The following is a 21,945-nucleotide window of genomic DNA, read 5'->3' on the forward strand; positions in this document are numbered from 1 at the left end:
TGAAAAAAAAAACTTGTATAATATTTTGCAGTCTGGAAAGCTAATTTCAGCTACTCCAGAAACCCAATCCCTACTGAAAATAGCATCTGCATATTACACGCTGAAGGGACCCTTCCTCAGATGTATTTGGAAATGACAGTTGTAAAACTATAAACCAGTACTCAACCCATGCCAATTAGAGTTTCAAAGGCTTGAAATACTTTAAAGGAAGAGACGAGAGGGGGGAAGGCTTGGAGGTGAGAGGAGGGAGGGAATGTGTGATCCAGATCCATCCATCACACTCACGCGGAAATCTAAAGGAGAGTGGCATTTAAAACACACATTTTCTGGAACATCTTCCTAACACCCATCCCAGTTACCAGTTCTCCCGAACAGTCCTGCGTCCCTGGCCCCACAGCCACCACCTCATGCAGTGCGCGGTGGCGGAGGTCCGGAGTAGTGCGACCTCTCAGGTGAGGGGCCACTCAATCCACAAGGATCTCAAGGCTGGAGCCCATTCGATGCAGCCTCAGCTGCGAATGGGAGGGGGTTAGCCCGGAGGGGAGGGGGCGGGTGACGCCCGGTGAGTGCGGGGGAGGGGGACGCGGGGACGCTAGGAGAGTCGGGAGGGGCCTGAGCGCGACGCTGGGTATCGCGGGGAGCGGAGGGCGGGAGCGTCGGGGACGCGCGCTTCGCCTGGGTCGCTGGCGGACGCGCGCCGCAGTCCGAGCCTCAGACGCGCGAGCGCGAGGGACCGTGCAGGGACAGAGAGACTGGGGCAGCTGGAGGCGACAGCTTTGGAAGCTTCAGGAAATACGCACGACAGCTGCACTCTGCGGTCTTGGGCAGTAGCGCCCCGGCAGGGCGGTGGGCGCGGCACAAAAACGTGAGTAGCCCTGGGTGTGTCTGGCGGTTGCATTGGTGACACTCAGTCCTGGTGGGTTGACGCGGCTGGAGCAGAACAAGGAGCCCCAGGCTTCCGCGTTGTCACTCAGACTCTGCCGCCCGGGCTCAGCCCAGGCTCTTGTGGGAGTCTGGCAGTGTCTGCAGTATGGGAGAAACAGGTCGGCGACTTCATTTTCTCTTGCAAGCCCTTGACACAGTCAGGGCACCGGCTAGAAAAAAAGGAGACGCGCGCCCTGAGAAGACGCTGCTTCGACCCCGCAGCTCGGGTACCGCGGGCGAGCGCCCACCAGCTCCTCCGGTCCCGGGTCAACTTCAGCCTGGGTGCCGGCGCCCCACGCCTCTCCGCAATCCCTCTCCTAGAGGTCTGCCTGTGAACAGATGGGTATTACACAGCTTTCTGGGCTGGGATGCAGAGGACGCGGAGTGTCACAAGACAGGGTCGCCCGGCGGCGAAGAGCGCCTGAGTCCCGCTCGCTAGTCGCGCAGCGGCGTGCGCGCGTTCGTGTCCCCGCGGACACATCTGGGCGTGGGCTTTGTTCAGATGTGCTCACACCTGAGCGAATCGCCGTGAGCGGGGGGCGATGCTGACTGCCCTCCTCAGCTTTCTCAGCCCTGGCAAGGACTCAGGGAATCAGAGGGAAACAGAATAGACACCAGGGTCGGCGCGCTGGGGACACTTGCTTTGTTGGCCTCCAGGTGAGGGCCGTGACAGTTTCCCCACCACCCACAGCCTCTGTGGACAGGAGATTCTCAGGGCTGGCGCGCCGGGTTTGGGACAGACTGGAAAGAGCCTCTTCCCTGTTCCGGCTTGGCTCTCTAGGGTGAATCTGACTACAGCTTCGCCCTGGGGTACTGTGATGAGCCTGGAGTAACTGCCGGCGCTAGAGCATCGTCTAGCTGCGAGCGCCATCTGTGCCCGGCACCGCCCCGGGCTCTCCAGGCATCGCGGGTGGGCGCCGCAGCACTCTGGTTCCCGTGGTGTGTGAATTCGGCCACTCTCGGCCCACATCTGCCACAGCACAGAGTGGGGACAGGATTTCGCAGTAGGCAGAGCCAGGGAGTCATTCTCTGAGAAGTGTTCTCTGGTTAGCAGGTGCAGCCTGAGTTCCCAGGGTCCATCGGGCTGGTGGACAGGTCATTTCTTTCCCTTTGCTCCGGGCTACCTCTTCAGATCCCGAAGCTGGCTGGAGGTCCCTGTGCTTCTGCCAACACAGAGGGAGGTCACCAAGAGCAAGAGTCCCTCTTCTACCTCACCCCTTGTTCCCCTTTCCTCACTCACCGCTCCAGCACTAGGGTAAATGGAGAGGGAAGAAGTCCAGTGAGGGAAATGTTCTTTTCCTTCTCTAGTCTTGGGTGGTTAATACTCAGGAGTGTGGTTCTGAGGAACAGGGTCCTTCCTTGCCTAAGCTCTAGCTGGAAGCAGTGGAGCGGAGTATAATGGGGTAGGCAGCCTTGTTTCTTCACTCACCAGGAGCTCCCCCTGGGGTTGTTCTGGGGAGGAACACAGTGTCCACTGAATACAAACCTGCCTGAGTTAGGCTGCTTCTGAAACAGCCTATGCTAACCACCCATTCGCTGCTGTGAGGCCTTCCAGAAGTGCTAAGACAAGGTAGACAAGCGAATTCTTTGCATTGATGATATGGTGGGCACTATATTGGGAGAGATCCAGGAACTATGGACATACCACACCTCATGTCAATTCCCCTAACAACTCCATCTCAAAATTAAGAGACGGCGGCTTAGACAGGTCAAGTAACTTTCACAAGACCACATAGCCAGGGAGCGGGGGAACTTTCCTAGTCAGAACATTGGAAGTGTGGTCTTCTTGAGAGACTTCTCATGGATTTAAAGAAAACTCAAATCCTGAGTATTCAACACCAAAAATACTATACCATTTAACACAAATATAAAGCTTTTTAATTCGGACTGGTGCAGACTTTTTGGTAACTGGCAATGCTGTAGTTTAGAAGACAGTATTATGGAATAACCTTTTAACGCCTATAATTCTTTTACCGGCTTTTATATCTTTTATATCCTCTCTCTCTCTCTCTCTCTCTCTCTCTCTCTCTCTCTCTCTCTCTCTCTCTCTGTGTGTGTGTGTGTGTGTGTGTGTGTGTACTCACAATCCAGTCCATTACTCTCAGAAACTCGTTCTTGGCGACCAGAGGCCCCTGCAATTACACAAGAATATTCCTGGCATTTCATTTGTCATTGTTATTGTTGTTTGTCTTTGAGAGTTTCACCAGATATCCCTGACTGGCTTGGAACTTGCTACTTAGACTAGGGTAGATTTGAATTCACAGAAATCTGCTTGCCTCTGCCTCCCAAAACTGGCTTTCTGTGTAATTTTAAACAAACATTAAAAAAAAGTCAAATTGTGTGTTTGTTTACAGTCTGTCTCACATGCATAGCTCAGAGGATGGTTTTTTTCAGGAAGTAGTCCTCGCCACAATATTTTGAGTCGTTGTTTTGTGCTGACCAATTCTCATTCCCCCATCTCACTGCAAAAGTACTGGGATTTGGGCACTGCCTTAAGTTTTTTACAGGACTTCTAGGGATCAACTCGTCCTGAATAGCTTTTGTAGACTATTTGGACTACAGAAGTCATTACCTACATTCTATACTGAGTGTAGAGTCTTAGCAGAGAGACTTAAGAAGGCTTTCAGTATCCTAAGTATGTGGCAATGCGTGATACTTTTACCAAGCTGCTCCATATTACTATAGAAAAGAAGAATTAGGAGAAAAATAACATTTACCGTCTTTTGCAAAGCTATTATGATCTCAACTGACCAATCCACTGAAAAATGTATCAACTTTGCTTTTATAACCTTGACTCTGGAAAGCAGCTATTCACATTGGTAGGAATATAGTGCTATAATAGACCCTGGACAACTTTGCACTTGACAGTTTGAATTTCAAAGCAGTGCGGCAGGTGTCAGAGAACTGGCCTGGTCATGGATTGCAGGGTAGTGATGTGGCCATGGACTGAGTGCAAACACCCTTATACCACAGTGTTGTTGCAGCAGCAACAATGAATGAAAAGCAAGTTGTCTTTGGAAATATTGCTTCTTGTGAGCCTGTGTGGTGACAATGGCCAGGTATGACTGCCTCAGAACTGTGTGTCAGAGTGTGCTGAGAATGTCCAGGTCAGGGGTGTAGACAGCGTTCATAGGGATCTCTTCAATTAACACTTTTATTTAAGTATCACTCTCCTTGTGTGATGGATAGAGTAGAATCTGTGCTATATATTTCATGTTCCTACAAATATACTATTTAATGGAATTCCACAGAAGGTTTCTAAAGAGATTAGTTTATTTGTTCATCCATTCATTCATCATTCATAAGTACTTACTGAGTGAGTGGTCTCAGCACTGGAGTGATCCTGTCACTTTCTATCGATCTTTCTATCATCAATAACCAGAGATTTACTTTTACATAACATAAATGTCCAGCTTATCAACTTGCACAAACTGACACATTTGTGTTATCAGCACTCAAATCATGGACTGTAGTGTAACATCATCTCTAAAAGTCCCCTTGTGACCTCTTCCTGTTATCATTTACATAACCTTTAAATGCCACCATGGTCGACGCTCTCACTGTTATAAAATATCCATGCCAAGGTGTACCCCTGAGAAATTATGCCATACAACAGACCTGGTGTGAAAGGGGTTTATTGGGGGAAGGGAGAGGAGTGAGGGCCTTGGAAAGGGATAGAGGCAGACAAGTGGACATGTAGACAGACAGACAGACAGAGGGAGCAGAGCCATGAGGGCAGAGAACAGATAGAGGGGATGCTGGGAACACACCTGTTGCTCTTGCCAAGGCAGGTCATGTCCTAAGCAATTGCTAGATCCCTGAAGGCAGGCCAGCCAAATGCCTGCATATTAACCCTCACTGTGACAGCGTTATGTCCCAACATGAAGGCGACATCAGCTGCCACTGGAGTCTCGTCCTAAAGGACAGTTTCTGTCTGAGAAGGATGAGAACCCAGAGCCAACAGGACAAACAAGGCAGGTCTGGTGTGCTTGCCTGCCCTGGGAAGCTTTGTGTGTGTGTATCTTGGGAGTGGTTATGTCAGCTTTGAGATACTCAGTGATTTGCAAATGACTGAAATCTGCCAAATGTGGGTTGGAGAGATGGTTTAGAGCATGCACTGCTCCCTCTCAGGACCTGAGTATGGCTCCTAGCACCAATATCAGGGGACTCGCAGCTGCATGTAACTTCGGCACAGGGAAGGCACAACCTTTGGCCTCCACAGACACTAGCATTCACATGCTGTACATACCACACAGACGTACAGATGTACACATAATTAAAAATAATAAAATTAAATCTTTTAAAAAGCACTTAGACGTCTTTCTATTTTAAATTTTATATTGTTTTTCACCTGAAGAAGCCGCCCTTAACCTTCTTGGCAGGTAAGCAAACCTTCCTGGCAGATGAGACCAGGGTTCTAAGGGCAAGAATCCAATGGCTTATTTTTATTTAAATCATTGTCTGCTCGTGCTAATGAAAAGATCATTTGCTCCCCCCACTTCCCCCCCCAAATCCTCTGTTGACATCAAAGGGAAAAGCCATCCTGTCTGCAGATCAATTATGGTATAATTGACACATACAGTTATATATTAAAAAGCATGCAACTTGATGTTTTGATGTAAGTATATATTAATAGGTGGTCATCAAATATTCATTACATTCTATATTAACATTTTCACTCTCATTTTGCAGTGAGAAATTTAAGATCTACCGCCATAGCAAACTTCAATAATACTATTATTGACCTTAGTCACTATCCTATTCATTAGCTATCAGAATTTGTTTCAACCTAACAAACTTTGTACCCTGTGGCTAAGATGTCTCCATTCCCCACACATGTCCTCATTTCAATCCACACAGCTACCATTCGGCTGTATGATTTTGCCTTTGACTGACATTATTTTCCTTAACTTTCCTCCTCTTCCCCTGGCTCCTCCTCCTTGCCAAACCCCTTCCTCTCTCCCTCTTTAATGATTTATTTTTATGTATTGGTATTTTGTTTCCATGTATGCTTGCAGCACATGCATGCAGTTCCAAAAAAGGCTAGAGAAGGTGCTGGATCCCTTGGAACTAAGGTTAGCTCATTGTGATCTGGCATGTATGTACTTCAACTTGAACCCAGGTTCTCTGGAAGAGCAGCCATTGCTCCTAACGGTTGAGCCATCACTCCAGGGCTGTTCTGTTTTTGATACAGGCTCTTGTAATATAACTCAGGCTGGCTTTGACCTCTCAATATTTTTACATCCACTTTCTGACTGTTGGGATTACCAGTGTAGACCACCACATGTAGCTACTAACATTTCTAAGAATGAAAAAGAATGCATGATATCAACAGATAATCGTTGGTCCTCCTCGAATCCAGAAGGAGAAGGCTGCAGAAAGGAGAAATGCAGCAGATTGGCTTAACCTTCACTGTTAGCAACTTGCATTTCATAATCAGTTATGTTTCATAGGAGAGACAAATTCAATCTACTGTGTAAAATGTAAGCTTCTTTTTACTGTAATAAAGTATACAGTCTGTTATTGCAAACCATCAAAAATAAATCAATTAGTGGTGGTAGGTGAATCCATACTTGTGAGGCCAATCACCACTGTCCAGGTCCAGCATTTTCTTCATCATCTCAAACTGAAACTTGTTATTAAGAAATAACATCTTCTCCTCCCCTAATCTCTGGCAACAACCCTTCTCCTATGTCTCTATGAATTTGAGTAAGTATCTCATGTATGTAGAGTGTACAGCCCTTAATCACTGGCTGATCTTGCTTTGCATAGTGTGTCAGACTTTTCTTCCATTGTGCTTGCAATTGTCATTCAGCTGTCAGTGGACACCTGGGTTACTTTACTGTTTATTTGTGTGATGCTACCATAAATATGGATGTTTAAGTATCTCTTTGAGTCATCGTTTTCAATTGTTTGTGGAATACACCCAGAAATTAGGCTGCTGGATCGCATGAAAAATCTTTTAAGATTTATTTTAGGATCACTATGCTTTCTACTGTAACAATTGCATTATTTCTCAATCCCACCAATTGTGTAGTGATTCCCATTTCTCCACAACTCAAACAGCACTTCTTCCTTTCTGTTTTCTTGATGAGAGCTGTCGTAATATATACAAAATTTCTACTTTTAAAGCTACAGAATAAGAACCGGGGAAATATCTCAGTGGGTAAGACACAAGTGCCATGGAGGCACAAATTCTCCAAACCCTTGAAGACGCAGCATGGTTTCTGGAATCTCAGTGTTCCTACGACAGAGATAGGAGCAGAGATAAACCGATTGCTGGATGATCTTGGTCCTGCCTCCTGGCATGCAGTATGGTTGTGAGAAAAAGAGAGACCCTGCAAGGAGGGCAAGGAGTGGCACAGAGATGGTCTTCTCACTTTTACACACAGGACATGGCACAAATACATACATATGGCACATGTACCATACACACAAATAAAGCCATAAATCAGCATGCTGTGTATCATGAACAAGAAGTCACTCACAAGGTTTCCTAACTTTTTGGTTTAACCCTTATTAACTAGGAGTTGCACAAGCTCCAGCAAGTATGGCCGACCCCATATCTTGTGAAAAGCCTAAAACAGATGCTGTGGTGTGAATGCCATACTCCATCATGAAACAGCACTAGTGATGTCTGTCCTGTTGATATTTTAATGTATTGAATCGGAGTAGATGTATGTCTGTGATACACTTCTCCCAAATGATTTTACAAAAGTAGCTTGAATTAGTATGTCTTTGTTTTATTGCCCCAAAGTGACATCATTATTTTAATCAAGACCAAGAACCCATGTGCCCCAGGTCTGGTACAGATAGGAATATCTTCATGCAGAACAGTTACAGGTGTGCTGGAATTTGTGAATTACTTCTCTGCATTGGTCTTTTCTCCCTACCACTGACTCTTCAAAGATGGCAGAGTAACCCTCACTACCCAATTATAATTGTTTAGCTGAGCTAAAAAAAAAGATGTGGTGTCAACTTAATTGACCTATTTTATTGGCCTACAAGATTGGAATTCCAAATTAGAAAAAAAAATGCAGCCCAATGGACAGTTTCCCTCAAATGACTAAAAAGCTAGTGAATGTAAGAATTCTCCACTGATGATCCACACAGACTCCTGCATTACGCACACTATCAAAGGTCAAAACACTGCTAGCAAGTCCTATCTCATATAGTGTGTTCCCTTGTTATCTTCTCTATTATCTTTCATTATTTAATTTAAGGGAGACTGAAGATGACAGTTACTATTATATCAAAATGATCCTACAATTTTCCTTATTAAGTGATAACAGGAAATACCGGAGATAGTATTTTACACATGCATGTTCATTTATAATACATTCTACATTTTATGATATGCATGGTGTCAAAACCCACTCTAACAAGAAGTCTATTCCCAGGGCAATCTCAGGGAATCCTGTAGGAGGTCTTCCACGGGGCACTATGCAATGAATTCGGTTTATCTTTCTCAAGTGGGTTGAGAGCATTCAAAAAATTCAGTATGTGTGTTCAGCATGTAGTGTAATTTTTTTCTCTAAATTTCAACTTTAAAGCTAACTCCATGCCACTTCTTGATGCCTTTGGCATTAGAATAGAGAGATTTGAGCATGCATTTTTGACGAACATTACAGCTTAGACACTATGAATATATTCCATCAATGGAACAGGAAAAAGGGAGGAAGAGTGCTAATTTCCCACTAATTGTGCCTTAAGGTAGGAATGGACTGTGAAAGAGTTTCATCCTGGAGGGTTTTGTTTTTTTTTTTTTTTTTTTTTTTTTTTTTTTTTTTTTTTTTTTTGGTTCTTTGAGGGAGGATGGCTTGCAAGCAAGCAGCCTTCCAAAGCCTGGTGCGCCTTTTCAGTCCCTCACCTCAATAGAGAACTGGAAGGACAAAAGTGAACAAAGGAGGCCTGTTTTGCCTGCCCCACTTGCTGGGCTGTTGTCCTGGCCCCTTTCAGTGAAGGAGGGGGGCGCTGGGTCAAAGTTGAAGAACACTGAAAAGGAATTCAAGCTTCGAGTCGAAATTTGAATTATAGCTTTAGTTTGAGCGCAGTATAAATTAGTTTGAATTGAAATTTTCAACCTCTAGAAGCTTAAGTGGCAGATGGTGTTGGAGCTCTGTATGTAGCCCTGCACGGCGTACCCATAGTGTGGAGTGCCCCAGCCAGGCACTCAGTAAACATCTAGTTAACTGACAAAAGTTGGAACACTGTAGGAAGTGCAGTTTGATGCTGTACAGTGCATTAAGAAATTGGACTGTGTGAATTAAGGGGAGGCCCCTTGTGCCTGGCATACACTCAGACGTGCTCATTCCCTCTAATTGCATTACAAATAGTCTTCTGACAGTTCTGTGGCTTTTCCTTCTCTTATCTGGTTAAGTGAAAACAAAAATGCCCAAACAACTCTCATGTAAAAATACATTATAATATCTTGGTATTGTCTGCAGAATATTTTTATGTATATTAAAGTGAATCTGTCACAAATATTGACTAGTTAAGTATACAATGGTTTTTTTCATATATAATATATTTATGAAGAATAAGTTGGTGGGGGCTGATGATTTTTATTTGCTATTGAAGTTCTTAATGTGACACATGGTTCTGCATTCAGTTGTATAGGTAACATCCAGTTTTAAATGTTTCAATAGAAACAGTTACTAGGATTACTAGAATGTAAATGAAATAAAAACTACTTGGGCTAATTTAAAACTTCCTTAGTTTTCCATAAAAGTATAGAAACTGAAAAATCACAGTTCTTGAAAAGAGCAAAATTGAGAGTTGAAAAATTAGCAGATTTTGTCTTGGTAGCGTTGCTTCTGTAAATGACCTGATGACCCTGTTTTTGGTTCTGAACTCACACTCACATGTTTATGCATACATGCACATAATCATACAGAGAAATATTTGCTTTCTGTGGAATAACACGGAAATAATTTGAACAGCTAGTAAAGAGGAAATTTAGGGAATATACTCTAATACGGACAAAAGCTAATTTGCTTCAGGTTATTTCTTTTAGCTCATATGATAAAGTGCATGCTTACGTTTTAAGCTAAACTACCTTTTAACTACTGGAATAGGGCTTTTAAACTCTATGGTTAGAAGATTACGTCTCTAGTAGCAGTTACCATGATGCAAAAGTCCTCTGGGTGCTAGAATGCATCAAAGGTTGACTGCTCTCCTGGAGCCATGAGAGGATTTGTTAAATAGCAGACAGTGAAAGAGTTCATGGTATGATTAATTTTCTGGATCTGAGAATCAGAGGTTAGAAATGAGGGACTGTAGAGAGTTTGGCTGGAGGGAAGGCTCAGTTGAGCATTAAGAATTATGAGGAGTGTTCTGTGGCAAAAGGAATGAGACTTTTGTTAAGTAATGAGTAGAGTGAACAGAGCAATGCAAATCTAGTAATACAAAATCTCAAGGGATAAAGTAATAAAAAATGAAAACTTGTGGTGATTGTCTGGCTAATAGAGAATAACCTTTATTTCGCATCATCCGACATTAGATATATACTTCATTTTATTGTTATTTTATTGACTTTAGATCATTGAAGAAATGATGTCATAAGACAAAAATAATTCACAATGTAATCTGTAAAATGAAATTATGACAATATATTTGCATTTAAAAGGAATTGAGAGTTCCCTAAGAAGCGACACCTAAGGTTATCTCAGTATGAATCAGTTAAACTATTGGCCAGCTTGGCTCTTTCCAACTGTTTTGTCTATGTACTAGTAGTCGTCTCACCTTGAGGAAGGTAGGTAGATAAATGTATGGTGAAGCTCGCTAACCTACTTGGACTGTTACTCATTTTCAATAGGGGCTTTCCTTTGCACAGAATTATGTGACTCAACTTCTAAAATACACCAAAGTTCAATTCAAGGCAGTTTTTCGGTGTACCCAAGGAGAGAATGTATTCATTCAGTCTACTGAAGGGGTGTGGCGTACAGATACCAGGGAAACCTCATCAAATGGGGTTACATTAATTAAGAAGGAAACAGGTGGAAATTAAGAAAAATTATCTCAATTGAGTTATACTGCGATCCCAAGTTAAATATGTCAAGAAGAAAAAGGTAACTAGTTGTTTATCTAGGTGCATTAGCTGTTGTCAATAATAGAATTTTTTAACATTTGCTGGGTGTCCGACTGGGGAAACTTGGTCCTCTTTCTATCGTGTAGGAGCCTGCGCGCTGCTTTTCTCTTTTCACATACAGGTGTGTATGTGAGAGCCCCATATTTTGTGATGAACAACTGAATTGATGAATATAGCAGAATGTCAGACTGTTGAAGGAGGAGAATGGAGTGAGATTCTGTGTTTAGCCCTGGTTTGAAGACAGATAAAGTCTAGCCCATGGGAAATCAAACATTTGTGATTGCATACCCGTAGATTCTGCGGCCTGTGAGTTGCTTTGTGCTTCTAAATCAGGCTCTGGAGCTGGCAGGTGAAATGATTCAATGACGTATGGTGCTATTTTTTTAAATCACTGTAAGTTGATCTTAAATGCTGTCTTTGTGACTCCTATGCCCCAAGGACCTCCACTATAATTTTCTATCTTTGCTCACCCAAGATAATTCTGGTTTTATGTAAGACTTTTCTTTCCCTCGCTTTCTGAAGCTGTCACAGGTCTTTTCCCTCTGGGCTGTATATGAGGCACCATGCTCATCGAGTTAAGCATGTTCTGAGATTGATTTCTACCAGGTGAATTTGCAGAAATGGGAATCAATGCACACCAGAGAAAAAACAAAAGAAAACCTGCTGTAGATTTAAAATCTGGCCTCTATCCCCACTTTGCTTGGCCCTTCCTACATGTAGTTTGCTTCATAATCTGATATATGAGTTTAGCTATTGCAGTTCCTTTCCCATCTAGTTAGTGTGTATAGGAATTGGCTTCAAGGCAGGGCTGCCATGTTGAGAGTTTATTCTAAAAATTTGATACAAATATACAGTGAGGCTGTGGGAGGTAGGTTTGTATCATTATGATATGCCGAGTGATATGAGGCCTGACATAGACACCAGGTGTTAGAAATGGGAATGTAGGCTAGATTGAACTGTATCCTGTGGGTCAGAGTTCTGTCTTGCTGCTGGGATGTGTGAACTCTTCTCGGGCAGAAGAAACACAGAGGTGCTAGGCTACATTCCATTCTCCCCACCATGGTGGTGCTGGGCGCTTGGAAGGCTGACACTTACTCAGGGGTGGCAGAATGGAGTTGGGAATGGAGGGGGCCCAAGGGCCAGCAAGGATGTGGGAGACTTAGTTGGCGTGGCTCTGTATAAAGAAGGCTTCCTTCCCCCCATGGCCATTCTTGATGAGAGAGACAGTCCATGCTTGTCCAAACTGTTTATTCATGATGAAAATGGTACATACAGCTTACTCAGGGTGGACCAGAGATTAATTACCTTTTGTAGGAAGGACTGTCTGGGAAGGGAAGCTTATTGGCTAAACTCTCAGTGCCAGCTCATCAGATACCTCATTAGCATGGAGAACTATGGGCTCTATGTTAGGGATTAGTTGTCACATCCCCATTTGGGGTGTTGTAGTCACATGCTTCAGGACAGGAATCAGGTCGGGAATACATGAAGTGCCTACCATTTTCAGATATGGGAATTACTGGAGTCTTTGAATCCACTCAACCTTCCCAGTTTTTGTTTGGTATCATGGTTCTACTTGTCCCACATATCCCGTCTGTGTGTGGGGTCAGGGATTGAACTCAGGGACCTTGTTCATACTAGGCCAATGTTCTATCACCTTTGTTAATATAGTTTAGTTCCCAATCCCCTACTTTTTATTTTAAAGTCCTATCCTCCAGCACCTTAGAATATAACCTTTTTGAATATATGATTTTTTTATATTTAAGTAGGGTAATTGGGCTTGGCTATAGTCCAATATGACAAGTGGCCTCACGTAAAAGGGGATTTTGGAGAAACAAATGAGAGGAGGTCCAAAAGCTGAGGAAGACTAACGATTGCCAGCAAACCACCCAGAGCTAGTCTATACACATGGAGCAGACTCCTCCAAATCCTCCTGAGGAACTTAGCCACCAATCCCAAATCCTGAGCTCCCACCGACTAGCGCTATGAAAAACTTAGGTTTATATTGTTTAAGTCCTTCAGTGTGGGGTGCCTTGATAACAGCAGCCCTAGCGAGCGTGCATAGAATGAAATGAGTTGTTTCTAAACAAAAAGGAGGGACAATGTATCTTCTCTCTACACTCCTTTCTAGATCTACAGCTTTATCTAGAGAGTGTGGGTACCAAATGGATATGTGGCTATAGATCTGATATTTACAAATGTAGGTATAAGCCTATTATTTAGAGAAATCAGTATACTTTGTCTTCAGGTACATATGTAGTAGTGTTTGTGTGGAGAGGGTTATTTCCATTGCCAGACAAAGGAATGGAGTTGGTCGTTTAACTGGCTGAGGACTCTTGGTAATAATCAACTTAGCTCCAACTTTGCTGTCTTTACCAGGTATAACTTGTGTTCACCTGGGTTTGTTGCAGTCTCTGCAGGTGTCTTACTGCTCCTTGCTAATTAGAAGGCTCCTCCTGATAAAGCTGTTGATGTTTACTCATGCCGAGGAGCTCCTGTCTTGGATGAGCTCTCCGACAACCTCAGTGTGAACACCGCTTTGAATTTCATAGCTCACAATAATTAAGCAGAAACACCTACTGTTCCAGAAAGCCAGGTTGCTGAGTGCTTTGAATAGACTTGAGTATTGGTTGGATTATAAAATTCTGGAACCAATTCAGACAGCCTTTTGGGATGTATGCTCAGTTGGGGGTGAATGGCTGCTCTTCTTTCCCTCTAGACAACAGCACATTTTAGACACGAGGCTCCTCTAGAGCAATAAACCTGGCTATAGTCCTTTGCTTAATGAGCAGCTCGATCAAAAAACAGGCCAAAGTGCTTTAAATAATACAAATGAAATATGTGGGAGGGAGATCCTAGGAAAGAATGCCTAATAACTGTATGGTTTTGCCTATGAAAGTTGGTTATTTCATTTTAGTATATCAACCACAACAACTCACTCTAGATTGAGTTCATTATTCTGTTAAGATGCTAACATGAATTCACCAGAACTCATCAGTAAATACTTTTTTTTAAAGAAAGAAATGCTTTTTAAAAGAAAACTAATTAATTTCTCACCTGTTTCAGCCTTCCTGCAATATGCATCCAGCAATGTATAAATTGATTGAGTGAGCACGTATGGCCGTAGACAGGCTCAGGTGATAGTATATGTCTGAAAACCAAGGGCTTGGTGCAAACTCTTCACCACTTAAGTATTTTGGCTTGAAAGAATGTTGTGAGGATTGCTTCCAGGATTTATAGATTTAGGGATCCAACTTTATTTGCAAATGTACAAATATGGGTCTTCTTCTTGCTAGTTTTTTGTTTCCATTATATTCTTTGGTTGTTGGTCCACATCTGATATATTGCAGTCATTTGTTAAAGTTCTATAAAATAGACCACTTTTTATTTTCAATTTCAAACACGTATAATTCACCAGTTCTTGCTGAGGAGAGCGGAAATAAGCTCGATCGTGGCTGCATCTGTCTGCTCTGGCCATATTCTAAGAGTAGATTGAATCTTTCTCCTTCTCTTGTCTCCACCATACAGTTAGGAGCAGGGCCAGTCATGAATATGCATGTGTCACACACCTGTGACCAACAGATCTCCCATCAAGGAATGGCACAGTATCAATTACTTTTGAAACAGATGACTCAGAGCAGCTGCTGTCTGTGGCCCACAAGGCTTCCTGCCCTGCATGACAGCTGCACATCACACATCCTGTGGTCTTACTACTTCAGCCACTTCTATGGCCAGATATAAAAGTGGGTGGGAAACACAGGCAAGCCTACCAGTTCCAAGGTATTATTAGTTCATGGTCAATCTAATTCGTAAGTGTTATATATAAAATGTCTCTAAATTTTAGAAAATGGGGTTCCTGTGGTTTGAAAACTATTACTATGAATACAGAGTAATAATCCCAGACACATCTGTTATTTGCCATAGGAGCACATTCTGTGAAATCTCATTAATCTTCACTAAACAAATACGTCAGAAGCTGGCCCTTGTTTTTTTGGGTTTTTGTTTGTTCGTGTTTGTTTTTTGTTTTTTGTTTTCTGAGAAGGGACAGATAATATGGTAAGTTTTATAAGCCATGGAATCTCTCCAGAAATAATCATAAGTTGTATGTAAATGGTCCAGCGTGGACTGTTTCTGTCTTTGCAAAATTGACAGGGTCATGGTTTATCTACTCTCACTTTATGCTGTTACACCCATTTTATAGATGAGGAAACGGGCTCAGAGAGTCTTAAACTGGCTATACTAGCATAGCTGCCATGTTACAAGACATGCATTTAACCCAAAGAATCTTTTTTTTCTTTTTTCTTTTTTTTTTCTCTTTTTTTCGGAGCTGGGGACCGAACCCAGGGCCTTGCGCTCGCTAGGCAAGTGCTCTTCCGCTGAGCTAAATCCCCAACCCCCTAACCCAAAGAATCTTATTATGTTCTGCCTTTACCCTAAGTTCCTAAAAGCTACTAAGATTTATTTATAGCAAGGGATCTCTGCAGGTTGTGAGTTATGGAGAATAAGCCAAACCCCAAGGGAAATATGTAAGAAACTGTATCAGCCAGTATCCACAAGATGCTATGTAAGTAAGTATATATTATAGAAAGCATCTGTATTCTTGACTAATAATTATTTCAGGATATCCTATTCGGTATAGTAACCTATATAGTTACTATTGTAGTCAATAGGCTTTCAGGGAGCAAATGACCTAAAGTTTTTAAAAATGTGTGAAATTTTACATTTGAAAGTGCTTTTATGTAGGCGGTCCATATCTTCTATAGAGGGATACTTTGTATACTGAAAAGATGTTTATTCTCAGTAAAGAATATCCTGCAGGAGAGTTTCTATTCCTTTTAACATAAAACTCTTGAAAGAATTCCAAATTGCTCCCTTCTCCCCAAGATGGACATGTCCTTTTGTGTTTATTTCCATGGTAACAGGTAGTTTCTTCAGAAAGCAGACCTGCCACAGGGAACCATCCAGCTGACCTTGCTGAGCGCTCCCCAAGGGAATAGCATCAACAGTGTCAAAACAGCACCTGAAGCAGGATTGTGATGGCCTGAACTTTTCATTTTATTTTTAAATGAAATTGCCTTAAATAGCAAGTTCTTTAAAGACTGAAAGTTCTCAGAAGGGGCCAAAATTATGAAGTACTTTGTTTTAGACAGTTGTTCAGAAAACAAGGTACCATGAACAAATACATTTCAGAAGATGTTTCTGGAATGCTGCAAAAAGCACCAGAACTCCAGGTTCCTCACTGTGGGGTAAGGAAGCTAGAGGCTGTGCACAGTTGGTAAAGTGGGAACTCCATGTTGCAGCAGGGCTTTTCATGCAGTGAGGGGAGCTGAAAAGGGAGCCACTCCCTGATAGAGAAAGCAGAAAGTGAAACCCTTGCTCAAAGGTAACTCTACTCTCTTTGGAGAGCTGAAGTCTTTGAATGCATGTGAGCCTCTATTCATTTCCATGAACGCTCACAGAGGAATAAAAGCCAGCCAGTGGGAAAGTTGACTGCTGTGCTCCCAGGAAGTGATTTCTGTAAATTAATTGCTAACAAATTATTAAGGGTATGGGTGATGAATTTAGTGACTGTCTTTTTCCCCCGTTGAGTAATTTTCTAGAAAATATAGTTCTGGGTATAGTACATTAAATTCAAATGTAGCCTTCAAGGGCATGATAACATAATCATGGTAAATAATTTTTCATGGTAAATTTTATAGCTTTACATGATATAAAGTTCAGCCATGACAAATATAAAATTAGTGTTTGTCTAAAAATATGTTTATACATTTCCAGGTGTGTGAAGCAGGGTTTTTAGATACTCCCTAGAGTTTTGACTCCCATGTTTTCCTGCACAGTGTTGGTGAGACCTGTGAAAAGAACGGGATGTTAATTAATCCATAATTAGGTTACAGTATGTGGCAGGCTTGAAGTGGTTTCGAAGAAGTAATAAAGATTCCAAGATAATTATGAGCTAATGGAAGGGGAGATCATTCTTGGTAGGCCTGGCTTAATCATGTATAAGCCTAATTAAAATACCACTACGGGAGACTCTCTTCTGGGTTTTGAGGGAGACAACATTTTTGTTGTGAATTCTGTCAAAAGAAGCAATGTCTTCATTCTTAAACTGCTGCCAGGAGCTGGTTACTACCAGCAGGAGTACTAGAGGAACTGGACGATTACCCTGAGCTGGTGGGGAGAAAGGAATCTGGCCAACATCTTGATAGTAGCTTTGTGGAGCCCACTGCACCCATGTCTGAGCTTCTGGGCTGAGAAACTATGAAATGATGATGGTGCGTTATTTTAAACCTCTAAAAATGGCCTGGCATGTTATGACAGCGATGGAAGACTAACGAAGATGCCATCATCACAATCCAGCTTTGAAAGTTTTCATCAGCTCCTCAAAATGTCCCTGGGGCCATTTGCAATTACACGTACTCAGTCAATGCCGCTGCTTTCTTTCTCTGTTTTTACTTCTTCTGTATGTTTTATGAGTGGAATGATGAAACATAAGCTTTGTGCTTGCCGTCTTTTAGTTTGACTTCAAATACTTTATTTTTGTTTTATTTATTATTATTGTTGTTGTTGTTGTTGTTGTTGTTGTTATTATGTGTATGTATATATTATAGCGACAGGCCATACGTGTGAGTGGAAGTCAGAACGTAATTTTGCAGTGTGGACTCTCTACTTCTACCTTAATGTGGGTTCTGAGGATCAGACTTAGGCCACCCAGGCTTTCAAGAATAAGTGCTTTTATCTGCTGTGCCATCTCTCTGGCCCAAGTTAGTAGGATTTTGAGACTCTCAATGAATCCACTGCATACAGATATCATACTGTGCTTATATGCTCATGATTAAATCAACATTTGGATGGTTTGAAATTCAGGATTCTGATGAGTAAAGCTGTTATGAATGTAACATTCAGACTTTTGTGTGTACCTGTGTTTAAATTCTCTTGGGTAGATATTTGATAGCAGAGTTGATAGGGTAATGGTGTAATTATGATTAGCTTTTCAAGATGTTGCCAAATTGTTTTCTAAAGTGGCTTATAGCATTTGGTTCTCTCAGGAGCAACGAGTGAGGATCTCACTTTCTTAACATTCTTGACAACACATATCATTGCTGGCCTCTTTATTGTGACCACTTTAGAGAATACATAGTAATATTTCATTCTAGTTTTAACTACTTAGTTCAGTCTTCTTTGCTGAAGTATCTATTATAGTTTTTACTATTGCTCAACTAAAATAATTTACTTTTATATTGTTGAGTGGTTTAAAATATATTCTAGACACAAGTTATTTATAAAGATATTAATTTATGCAAATTATTTTCTACTTTTAGGTGATGTTTTACATTTGTTTTTCATTTAAAATTTCTTTTCCTTTTCTTTTTCTCTCTCTCCCTTCCCAGCCACCTTCCTCTCCCCTACTTCTCTTACCAAGATTGAATATAAGGCCTTGTACATGCTAGGCTAGAGCTCTGCCATTTAGAGATGGGTTCTCACTGAGCTGTCCAGTTCCACCTGGAACTTGAGGTCCCCTGAAATAATCTTTTGAGACTGGCTTATAGGTCCTCTTTCATTTTCTTGGTAGCATCCTCTGAAGTACATAAATTACTAATTTTGATGAAGTTCAGATATTTTTTCTTTTGTTGCTTGTGATTCTTGTCTTATATATAACAATCCATTTCTTCATCCAGAGTCATTGAAATTTACTTCTAAAAATTTTCCCATTAAGTGTTAATGCCACTCATTAACTTGTGAAAAGATGCACTTAAAGACAATGATGGGTTTTGCATTAAATAAGGAGATCAATTTAGGGAAAACCTCATCTCTTCATTGTTTAAAACAGTCTTGCTTTGTACAACCAGGCTGGCTTTGACTCAGTAGGTAGCCCAGGCAGGCTTGAGCTCTTGGCCCTCTCCCCTGTCTCAGCCTCCTCAATGCTGTGGTGTAGGCGGATACCACCACATCTGGCTGGAAAAATGATATCTTAATGATATCAGATCGTCTAAACGTTAATGGTGAATGTTTTTTTTTTATTTAACTTTTGTTCAGTCTCAGCATGTTGCACTGATCCATACTCTAATTTTTAAATTTTTAAACCTTTAGGGCTTTCTTTTTTTTGTTGACTCAAATTCTTTTTGTTCATATTGTTATTTATTGTCAGTTATTACTGAAATGAAATGGACTTTTGTATATTAATCTCATGATTATATAACTTATTTGACTTTGTTTCTAGGATGTGGGTTTTTTTGGTGTAGATCTCTTAGGATGTTCAACGCCATGACATAGCATCCATTCAGTCAGCTTTCATTCTTACCATGAATTTCTAGCTAGATGCTCTCATACACTGCTTGCTAAAACCGTGGAGAATAGGAAGCCTTAGTCTGACTTCAGTTTTCAAGGAAGAACATTCATGTTTCATCTTAATATGCAAACTATAGATTTCTCATAAACACTTTTTTGATTGGGGAATTTATTTCTGTTTCTAGCTTATTGAACATGTTTGTCATGAAATGTATTTATTCTGTTCAGTTGAATACATTTTCTTGGCATTACACTATTAGTATGATTTTGTCATTTATGCTTTTAATGTAGTCTATTACTCTAATCTACATTTTGAAAACTTAAAACAAATGTGCATTTCTGCAAAATAACCCAAGTGGCCATCTTAAACAATCATTTTACGTATTAATTAATTCAGATCACTAACATTTTGTTAAGGATATTTGCTTCTAGGCTCCTGAAGGATGCTGATATGTAGATTTAGATTCTTGTAATGACTTGGTCTGCTTTGCATGCTAGAGTGATACTATTCTCTTTGGATGCTAGAGTGATACTATTCTCATTGATTTGGTTCAAAGGTATTCTGTCTTTTATTTCTCAAAAACAGGTTTGTGAAGAATTTGTACTGCTAATTCTGTAGGTATCTACAGTAAAGCCATTTGGGCTTGGGAGATTGGCTAGTTCTTGTTTATTAATTCTGCTCTCTCAAAATTTGCAATGGGTACCTCTGGTGAAGTTTTTATTTCATATATTATAAGTTAATTGTGTCAAGCTCTAGTTCATCATATTGCTAATTCAATTCTATAAAAATACAGTTTATATATTATTATGATCATTAATATTATATTTCAAATAATATATTTATAAACTAATATATAAACCATGTATACATAAGCTATACATTGTGCATCATACACTATACAATGTATTACATATTATATAAACTATATATAATGTTAGTTTTATAGTATATGAAATATATAAAATATGTATATAGTTTATACATATAAATATTAATAGAGCTTAAATATACTATTTATCTATATATGTATGTTTATGATATATATGGTAAATAGTATTTGTGTATGATACATAATGTGATGCATATGACAGATATACTTTATGATATATAAATTATGATATATATATGTATGAGGTATATATAGTTTATGATATAAGCACAATCTTTACTGCCCTAAGATTTTCTTCACAAAAATCAGACATCTTTAAATTTTTTTCACTTCTGTTTTGAATGATAAATGTGGGGTATATCTTCGATTGATAGAATTATTTTCTTTTGGCACTTTATTCTATCTCATTATTTATAAGTTCTAAATAATTTTCATTGTTTTGCTGTAGTTGATATGCCATCTTCCTTTTGCTACTTTCAAGGTTTTCTTTGGTTTCAATCCTGAACTTGGCTTTTTCTCTTTTTGAGATTGGCTGATTATATAGCCCAGGCTACAGTCCTGTGGTACTATATCCAACTACCCATGATTTCGATGTCCATAGGTATAGATTTCTGTATTTCCTCTACTATGGGTCATTAAACTTAAATGTGAATTAATATTTTATCATGTCTGGAAAGTTCTAAACTATTATTTCTTCAGATTTCTATGTCTGTAGCCTCTTCCTTTTTTCCTCTTCTCTAAAGGATAGCAGCTCATTAGTACATTCAACATTCATGAGTTTTTAGAGACTATTCTTTTCTTACTCACTCTTCTATCTTTTAGCTTGAGTACTTTTTATTGATCTATTTTCCAGTTTACTAATTCCATATTCTCCTTTCTTAAAATTTGCAATGAGTACCTCTGGTAATTTTTTTTGTCATAAAACAGCTATTATTTATTTATTTACTTACTTATTTTTTTATCTTTTTTTCATCTTTATTAACTTGAGAATTTCTTATTTACATTTTTTTTATTAACTTGAGTATTTCTTATTTACATTTCGAGTGTTATTCCCTTTCCCGGTTTCCGGGCAAACATCCCCCTAATCCCTCCCCCTCCCCTTCCTTATGGGTGTTCCCCTCCCCATCCTCCCCCCATTGCCGCCCTCCCCCCATAGTCTAGTTCACTGGGGGTTCAGTCTTAGCAGGACCCAGGGCTTCCCCTTCCACTGGTGCTCTTACTAGGATATTCATTGCTACCTATGAGGTCAGAGTCCAGGGTCAGTCCATGTATAGTCTTTAGGTAGTGGCTTAGTTCCTGGAAGCTCTGGTTGATTGGCATTGTTGTTCATAAGGGGTCTCGAGCTCCTTCAAGCTCTTCGAGTTCTTTCTCTGATTCCTTCAACGGGGGTCCCGTTCTCAGTTCAGTGGTTTGCTGCTGGTAAAATTTTTATTTCAGATATTAACTTTTAATAAAAATTTAAGAGTTGTCCTATGATGGGCGATGTAGTATTTTGAAATTGTCACTAGAATGACAAATTCCCCATTTCATTTTTTAGTTTAAAAAGTTTAGTATCTTAATTTAAATTCCCTCCTTAGCTTTTAGTTACCAGTCTGCTTTTCTTTTCTGTTTATACATATTTTTCTTTCATTTCTGTATGTATTTGTGACACCAATATAGATATCTTTGTTTGCAAAGTTAAACAACTAATATCACACAAAGACATTTTCCGTTAACAGTTTTTACCCTTAATACTTAAAACACACTTCATCTTCCTTT

At 40.6% G+C, this 21,945-nt stretch overlaps 1 protein-coding gene across 50 annotated transcripts in view; it reads left to right on the forward strand.

Moving 5' to 3' along the window:
- Nucleotides 1–693: 693 nt before the first annotated feature.
- Nrcam (neuronal cell adhesion molecule) overlaps nt 694–21,945 on the forward strand; it is a 289,546-nt gene continuing 268,294 nt past the window's right edge. For 49 of the 50 annotated variants that reach the window (XM_087554175.1, XM_087554177.1, XM_087554211.1 and 46 more), the window contains exon 1: nt 714–865. The gene's annotated coding sequence lies outside the window, so the exon portion shown is untranslated. 50 annotated transcript variants of the gene reach the window in all.

Source organism: Rattus norvegicus, chromosome 6, assembly GCF_021556685.1.
Source record: "Rattus norvegicus strain SHRSP/BbbUtx chromosome 6, alternate assembly SHRSP_T2T, whole genome shotgun sequence".
Classification (NCBI taxonomy): domain Eukaryota; kingdom Metazoa; phylum Chordata; class Mammalia; order Rodentia; family Muridae; genus Rattus; species Rattus norvegicus.